Below are 8695 nucleotides of genomic sequence, written 5' to 3' on the forward strand. Positions count from 1 at the left end.
TCCTGGCTGCTTTCTGATCTGCTCACTCGGAACTATTTCAGGAGACGGACGTCCTGGAATTGAAAGCCGTCTCAGGGAGGAAATTCCGACTGCCCGCCCTTCTTGACCACCTGAGAAACGTTAGCCCCCAGTATGTAAGCATTAAGCACGACTGGGCACTGCTGACGAGCCCGCCCGCGTCCCTCCAGGGCCGCCCTCTGCCTGCGGCAGCACAATGGGCTCCACCGGCCAGAATGACGAGCGCCACCTGGGCCTCGGCGCAGCCAGCCTGCAGGACAAAGCCCCGTGGCCGCTCGCGCAGCGCACTTTTGTTCCTGCAGCCTTCCTTTGTGATGTGGCGTGGGAAAATCCCAGCGAGCTGCTCCCTCTCTCGCTCGGTAGAAATCTTCTACCTCGTCCCAGAGAGTCGCCCCTCCCTCCACCTGGGGGCTCCCGAGGACACTGCAAACGTCACGGCTTCATTTCCTAGGCAACGGGATGTCGGCGGAAAACAAGGTCCTGCAGGAGGGGGATTTGACAGAAGAGAGAGGTACCGGAAACAGCGAGTAGGGACGCTGCTGGACAAGGTGTCATGGCTGACGGTTGTCCACAGAAGCAAGAGAGGGAGCCCAGTCCCACCAAGCCCAGGAAGGCGGTGGCCGCCCCACGGGCCCTTCCAGAACCCGCCCAGGCCTCCCTTCCCGTGCCGGATGCTTCTGGGTGGCGGGCTCCCTCGTAAAGCCCGATGCAATCATTAAAACTGGCAAGGAGGCAGAATCCTCCAAAAACGTGACAGTCGCCCCAGAGATGAACGTAACAGGGTCGCGCAGACACACCGCCGGCTGATAGTGCACGACTGTGTGGGCGAACGTTGGGAATACACTTGGAGCCGGGTAAGAAGCTCAGCGTCCACCAGTGGCCTCCTGGCAGTGGAAATCCTCGGGCCACCGTGCCTGTCGGCTGTGCCTCGCCTCCTCCTCCCCGCCCCCCCGCCCCCGGATTCCTGAAACAGTCCTGGTCTCCCAGCCTCGCTTCATGTCCCGCTCGGGATCCTGCTCTGAATGTCTGCCTTCCCTCCCGGGACAGTCTCCAAGGGCACAGCCATTCCTGACAGGCAAGAGATCTATAGAAACAAGTCGTGTTTTGGACTAGGGTGGCGCTGAGGTACAGGGCGAATGAGTTCTTTCCCGCCTGGCCTGGAATGCTCCCCGCCTGGTGTGGGAGTGGGAGCACTCAGGGAAGGGGACAGGAGGGACAGTGCCAGGAGGACCGTGGACACTGTGACAGGCAGAAGCCAAAATAATGCCAGTTCAGCCTGGAAAGAAAACCGCCCACCATGTCAGCGCCCATGAGCCCATCCCAGCCCTCGCAGAAGGGCCAGGGGGGCAGGGTCCCCCCCGCCTGCAGCCTCCCTGAGCCCCACAGCTGGTGGGCAGTTTTCGGTGATGCGCACTTTTCTCATTTCCTCCCTGTCACAGGAGGGGGGTCAGCGGGATGGGGGTCTGGGGGAAGCCGAGAGGGCTACAGGGCGAGCCCTGGCCGTGCTCGTGACCAGCAAAGGGGACCCGGGCCGGCCCACGTGCTCTCCAGGGAAGGACAGGGATGCCCGGCCCCTCTTGGTGGCCTGAGCTTTGCCGCATTTTGGCAACACTGGGGTGCTCCAGGGCAGTCTCTGTACCCCAAATCTAAACAGAACCACGCCCTAAAGAAACAATGGTTCGACCTCTGCTTGTCAGGCGCAGGTGTCTGCATAGGCTTCGTAGGGGCAGCTCTCCACGGCCAGCAATGGTCTCTGAGGCATTTTACGACTCGGCCGCTCAAAGTTCGTGTGTGATCTGGGCGTCCACTTAGAAACAACAGGAAGGAAGGAGTTGGTGCACCTGCCTCATACCTGTCCCACAGACATCACACAGCCGGCCATCCGAGTCCAGACAGCTGATGGGGAAACGGTGGTCCCAGTGACGTACTGGACAAGGGACCATAGAGCTCCAGGTTTTTTAAGCCCAAGTTCTTCCTTAAAAAGTGGCCACGTGACCCCTAGAGCATTAGATGGCTGTTTGTCTAAGATTTCGCTGCCGACTTGGGAGCGGGTGTGGCGCTCCTGCTTGTTTTGATAGGACAGCGCAGCCGCCGAAGGAAATGAGGTGCGTTTCCTGAGCTTGAGAGGCAGAAGGGACGCTGCTCGCCACCCTGCGATCAGATGAAGGCGCAAGTGAGGACAGAGAGGAGGGGATGGCGCTGGACAGGGGACGTCAAGCAGTCAAACAGTGCGAACCTTGTCCTTCGGGGACTCTGGACACTTGGCCGTCAAAACACCCATTTCTCTCCAGCTCCCACTGTGAGTTCAAAACTCAAACCGTGAGTGGCGACCAGGGCCGTGGCTACAATGGCCAGAGGAAGACGAAGCCGGTTTCTGAACCCATGTGGGTGGGCCATAGAAGGACCGGAAATGCTTCCAGGGAACCTCTTTCCCAAGCTCCCTTTAGAAATCCCGTGAATGTCTGAGCTGGCAGCGGTGTGGGGAAGGAGAAAGCGGCCATCAGGGTGGTTCTCACCTCGTTGGGGAGGGAAACAGAGGTAGAGCCCTCCTGGTCCACCCACAGTGGGCCGAGTCAGGGCACAGTTACCTTCTCAGGGGGCTCTGGTGACGGCGCCTTGAGAATCCGTCTCCAAAGGCTGCAGCCAGTAGCTGTGGACACCCCCAGCCTCCAGGGACGCAGGCTGCCGCGGGACCCCCGGGACGGGTACCTGCGATCAGGAAATGCGCTTCCCCAGAGCTGCATGGGCGGCCGCCGGTTTGGTTTCTGTTCCTGCGCATGACGGGACTGGGAGTTTATTCCGGGCGGGGGCTTTGCGCCTCCATTTCTGATTCATGAAAACCCCAAAGATCCCAGCAGTTCAGAAGGACATTAAACGATGCAGCAACTCACCTCGGGTGAGAATCCGCCCCTCCGAGTTCCCGCTGCTCTCCGAGCTGGTCTCCGCTTCAGTTCCGCACTCATGGGGTCCCTGTGAAACCAGGCGGAGAGTCAGCGGACCGAGTGAATGAAAAATACATCAGACTCGGTTAGAGGTGGGTTTCAGGTAAACAACAGGTGCATGTTTAGAATAGGTAGGTCTTTTGCAACATTTGGTACCTACTTATACTGAAAATATTCCTTCTCCATCTGAAATTTACACTTGACTGGGTGTCTTCTATTTGACATGAAACCCTAACCAGAGGATTCCAGAAACTGGTCCCCTCTGCCCCCAAGAAGGGGAACGATGCCTGGCCACCCTTACGCCCTGCCCCAAGGCTCCATCCTGACACACTCATCTGCAGCACTGGGCTGCCACTCCAGCCACCCTCGGGGTCGTGCCTGTCCCTCCCCCAGCCTGCCGCACTCCTCTGGCTGACTGGGAGACGCAGATTAACTCAGCCTCGCGGCCAGAACGAAGACCTCCGCCCAATATTCTGACCTTGGCGCTCAAAGTCCAGTTCCGAATATTCTAGTCAGGGAGCTCGTATTAGTTACTTTTAAGTTTTTAACTGAAATATGGTATTGATTTCGTATTTCAAGCAAAAAAAATGCAGTGTTTGCATTTCACATGGAATGAATGAAAGAATGAATGAGTCAAAGTTGAAAGAGCAGACTTCCCACAGGGTGAGAAAGTGATGCTTCCGTGATTACATTACAAATCCTTTTAAGAAATGCTTACTGCCTCCTGGACATTTAAATGTGTGGTTCTGGCAGGAGAATACAAAGCGGGCTACTCCTTGGGGCATCCAAGTGCCCGGAGCTAGTGAGTGAGTGGACCAGTGAACAGATGAGAAGGAAGGGGACCATCAGCATGTCGATGGAGTGAACATCCTTTCCCACGTTCCAGCTCCACTCACCTCCAAAACAAACCCCCAAATGACCAGAAAAGGCGATTCCTTCGTGGCTCTTTTGTAAGGAGGGTTTCAGCTCCACCACCCAGCCCTCTCTGGAACTCAGGGCACAGCCTCCTACGGCGCTGAGACGGAGCACCTCACGCTGGCCGGCTTCAAACCAGAGACACGTGCTCAGCCCGGGGAGGCCAGGCGTCCGGAACAGGTGTGGGTGGGGCGGAGCTCCTGGGAGCCCTGGGCACCTGTGCTGACCCAGGTGCCCAGTGTTGTGATATGGAAGTGAAGGGTATGCTGTTAAGAGCAAAGAAAGAAGAAAAGCGCTGCAGGGGGATTTGCAGTGTCCTTCCATCCCTGACGCGCTTGTACGTAAAATACGTCTGGGAGGAAAGGCACTCAGAAGTTTTCTGCCCACAGCTGCCTTCCCAGAAGGGCCAGGGGCTGGGGGCTGGGGCTTCAGGCTTCGGCAGGCTCACTTTAATCGCATTATCCGGCGAATGACTGACTGATGTAAACACAAATGTACCACCTATTTTGCCAGGTTATTCTGAGGATGCAATGAATCAGTGCCTGGAAGAATGCCGAGCACCTTGTAGGTATCCAGTACAGGCAGCCACTCCGGAAACAGAATGCAGGCCCCTCAAAAGACTAAAAATGGGACTGCCTTATGACCCAGTGGTTCCACAGCTGGGCATGCACTCAAGGAAACCCGAAGCCCTAATCTGAAGGGGTCAGCACCCCGCAGTGTAATTTACCCTGGCCGAGGCATGGAAGCGGCCGGCGGACGAGCGGGTGAACAGCTCTGGTACGCACACCCCACGGCCTGTTACTCAGCCACACAAAGTAACAGAACCCTACCATTTGTGACAGCATGGATGGACCTAGGGGGCATTGTGCCGAGTGAAATAAGTCAGACAGAGAAAGACAAACACCAAACGATTTCACTCGTGTGGAAACGCACAAAATAAAGCAAACAAACTCACAGACAGGAGGACAGACTGACGGTCGAAGGCGGAGAGGGGGTGGAGAGGTACAAGACTGGCGGTCACAGAATAGCCCTGGGGACGTAAAAGCAGCACAGGAAATGGAGATGGCGGTGGCAGGCGGGCCCTGGAGACGTCGGGGACACTTTGTGAAGTACAGCGTGTCTAACCTCTGAGCCGCCCCCCTGAAACGAACACAAAACAATATTGGATATAAACTGTAACTGAAAAATAAATAAATCACTGGTAAAAACAATACTATCTGTACCATAACCCCAGGTTTCGTCATGTTTGGTCTCCGGGCCGTCCACCTCGGGGTCCCCCGGTGTAACCCCGCCGCTCGCAGCCGCCTCTCCTACAGCAGCCGCTGTCCCAGGCCGGGCGGGAACAGCACAAAGCAATACGTAGCCTCCGAAACTTCATAAGCTCGTTTTCAGGTGTTAAACATTTATTGCAGATGATTTTTGGTACCTAAATCATGTTAAAGGAGCGCCTCTTCTTTTCCCCGTGGGTCGGATTAATTCCCATTGGAGAGACCCTTCCAAGGACTGGGCTGTGCCCCTGCCCGAGGGTTGGTACCAGGAGAGGGCTCGAGTCAGCGCTGCCGAGCTCGCTCTGGCGTTGGGGTGTGTTCCTCCTCCTCTGAGGGTTTATTCCCGTCCTGGTTTTGCTTCCAGCACCTCCCACGCGTGCGCTGCCTGCCAGTCCTCCAAGGCCAGCCCACCGTTGAGTGCTGCTTGCCTGACGCGCAGTCACCGCTCCGTTGCACCTGGTCTCAGGTTCCTGTGATTTTAGGTGACACCAACATTTCTCCTCAGTGTTACTCAACAATCACAATCTGAGTTGAAGGTTCAGTTTATTTGGGAAAAACTCCCCCCCACCGAAGATTCAACATTGCTTTGCTCCTGGTTTAAACAGCGAGGTACAAACAAGCACTTGGCAGCTGCTGCCGCTCACTGTGGCCTCGCCCCCTTCACCCGGCTGTCTGTCGCACCCCAGGACTTGCACGTCCCCAGTCTTTTGGGGTACAGCACGCGAGTGCTTGGTCTCAGGGTCTGAAGCCAGCTATCATGGGCTTGTTACAGCCACACCATCACGCCCAGGGCCCTGTGTGACACTTGCTGAGGTCCTGGTCTGTTCCTCTCTGAGTGCGTTCATTCATTCACGCATTCATTCATGCATTCACGCATTCCTAAGTCTGAAGGGCAGCTATGTAGGTTCTAGAGGGTAAAGTGACAATGACCAAGGCATGACCCAAAGGCAGACTCAGAAACCACTTCAATTTCCATGTGCCTGTGACTGCGTCTCTCCTGACTGGAGAAGGACAGACGGGAAGACGGGGAGGGGAGGAGGGAGGGGGAGGGAAGCCACGGTGCCACAGCCCATTTTTCATGCCTCCCTCAGGGTGACCCCACAGATTACAGACTTCCTTTAACGTCACCTTGGATTTATTGAATTTGCTCAAATATGATCGGATCTGGTTGGGCTCCACGGCCGTTTCTGAGCGGAGGCCGTGCCCAGGCGCACGATGTGTTTGTTGGCAGGCCGGGGCCCTGTGCCCACGCCCAGCTCCGGGAGGACTCTGCTGGACCCTCGGAAACCACGTGGATGGGGGTGATTCCCCCTCGGAACTCAGGGTGCTGAAACAACACAGGGGTGAGGGGGTCAATTCCAGGTAAGCAGACAGCACGCCCAGCACACAGGTGGGGGCCCTGTGGTGAAGGCGGGGGCTCCTCGTGCACCGGCAGTTCTCGTGGGCCAGCATTAGTGCTCATTCCTGCTGACTCGGACTAATTACCTGCTGGGTTATTTGAGGGAAACGTTAGCTAAGATTTATTCTTTGACTACGAGGAATTGTCTTTTGGACAACCCGGTCTTTCCTCATTGTTTTTACTGAGGTGCAGCATCATGGAATATTTCTAGTGAAACCAACCAGAGTAAATTCATTTGTCTTTCATTTTCCCTCTGCTTTTCTTTATTCCTTCCTCCATTTTTCCTTTTCCTTGCCCATTTCATTTCCTATTCCATTCTCTTTCTCTGCTTCCAAGTGTCTAAATAATTTTGGCAATATAGCAGGCTGCCTTAAGTTTATTTTATTGGAACAAGGGAAAGGATGGATGGATGGGTGGATGGATGGGTGGAAGGCTGGACGAATGGGTAGATGGATGGGTGGATGGATGCGATGAATGGGTGGATGGGTGGGTGGGTGGATGGATGGATGAATGGGTGGATGGATGAATGGATGGATGGGTGGGTGGATGGATGGATGGATGGGTGGATGGATGGATGGATGGATGGGTGGATGGGTGGATGGATGGATGGGTGGATGGATGGGTGGATGGATGGATGGATGGATGGGTGGATGGATGGATGGATGGATGGGTGGATGGGTGGATGGATGGATGGGTGGATGGGTGGATGGATGGATGGGTGGATGGATGGATGGATGGATGGGTGGATGGATGGATGGATGAATGGGTGGATGGGTGGGTGGATGGATGGATGGATGAATGGGTGGATGGATGGGTGGATGGATGGGTGGACTGAGGCATGGATGTATATAGTCAGCCACTGCAATAAATGCATCAATAGTCTAGTGAGTGACACAGTGCTTGGTGAGTGAGCGAATATGCCTAACGAGTCTGGCTGAAAGGCCTGGCTTGTCACTACCATATGGGAGAGTCACGGTGGAGTGTGGCTTAGTGTCGGTGAGGTCCTAGACAGGGAAGGTTCCCCTCCAAGGCCAATACTGAGCTCTAGAAGCTTGTTTTCTGGAGTCATCTGAGTACTTTCTTTGGCAAGAGAGACTTTCTGTTGAGAGCAAAACCCGACATTGTAAGTCCCCGTGCGTTTACTCTCTTTGTCACTGTGTAATCACCAAGGGCCGAGGCCATCTGTGGAGCAAAGAACATTCCGTGATTTCTTGTTAATGGAGGAACATGAGCCGCAAGGTAAATGGAAATATAACTAGTAGCTCCGACCCCTCTGCCCGCTGGACCGTGGAAGGCTTAACCCCCGAAAGGAAGCAGCCGAATGCGGAAGCAGGATTTGGAAATGCAGGTGCTGCGACACATCGGGTCTCCGCGTGGATGTGGTCTGCACGAGGGGTCTCTGAGACGTGGTCCTGCCGGTCGGCGAGACCCAGCGATCGGGTGTTCCTCCTGGTCCGAGGGCTCGGGACACGCTCCTGAGCCTGACCCCATGGGCACATAGGCTGCCCGAGACTCCATCCCCTCTCTGCTGTGGGGAGCCAGGTCTCCTACAGTGGCCATGTCTGTGTTGGGTTTGAACTGTCCCAGGAAGGGGTGGCTCTGGGGAAGGCTGCGTTTCAGGCGGTCTCAAAGGCTGATTTTTCTCTGATGCTTTTTGTAAATAGAACAAAGCCTGTTTCTGCCAGACGCCTCCCACCCGGCAGGAGGCTGAAGAAGCCACTCCCCCAGCTCCATCAGCTGGGTAATCCCACGTGGTTCTGGTCGGTCTGGAAGACAGCACAGCGTGTGAAGAGGCCCCGGGAGGGCAGCAGAGGCTGGCCTCGGAGACCTGCACCCTCGACCCCTGGCTGCGGGACTAATTACCCACAGAGGCTGCTGGGTCCCAGGGGGTGCTGCTCTGGGCCTCAGATTCCATCTCTGCTCTGCAAGCTGCTCCTTCTCTCTTTCTTTCCAGTGCTCTGGGCCTGGCCTCAAGGGACAGGATAGGGTGAGGCGCTCAGAATATTTCCTGCATATTTTACTGCCTGCCTTCCCCAGCTGCCGCCCCCCCCCCCTCCGGCCGTGCTGGGAAGGGTGGGGCCCCCTGGCCCCGTCTCCAGCAGGCAACTGCGCCTTCCCCACAGCCTGTTAATGAAATCCCCCTTGTAAAGCTG

At 56.0% G+C, this 8695-nt stretch overlaps 1 long non-coding RNA gene across 3 annotated transcripts; it reads right to left on the bottom strand.

The window, feature by feature from the left end:
• Positions 1-1015: 1015 nt before the first annotated feature.
• Positions 1016-5124, bottom strand: LOC128779498 (uncharacterized). 3 transcript variants are annotated; one of them, XR_008425472.1, is made up of 4 exons: positions 4831-5124; positions 3857-4141; positions 2910-2988; positions 1016-2789 (listed from the first exon to the last, which is right to left on the bottom strand). It is a non-coding gene; the product is annotated as an uncharacterized lncRNA (long non-coding RNA). The 3 variants fall into 3 exon arrangements; XR_008425470.1 differs by having other exon boundaries at positions 1016-2988; XR_008425469.1 differs by having other exon boundaries at positions 1016-2485; positions 2607-4141.
• Between the last annotated feature and the right edge of the window lie 3571 nt (positions 5125-8695).

The sequence above is a fragment of the Desmodus rotundus genome, chromosome 11 (assembly GCF_022682495.2).
Source record: "Desmodus rotundus isolate HL8 chromosome 11, HLdesRot8A.1, whole genome shotgun sequence".
Taxonomy (NCBI): Eukaryota; Metazoa; Chordata; class Mammalia; order Chiroptera; family Phyllostomidae; genus Desmodus; species Desmodus rotundus.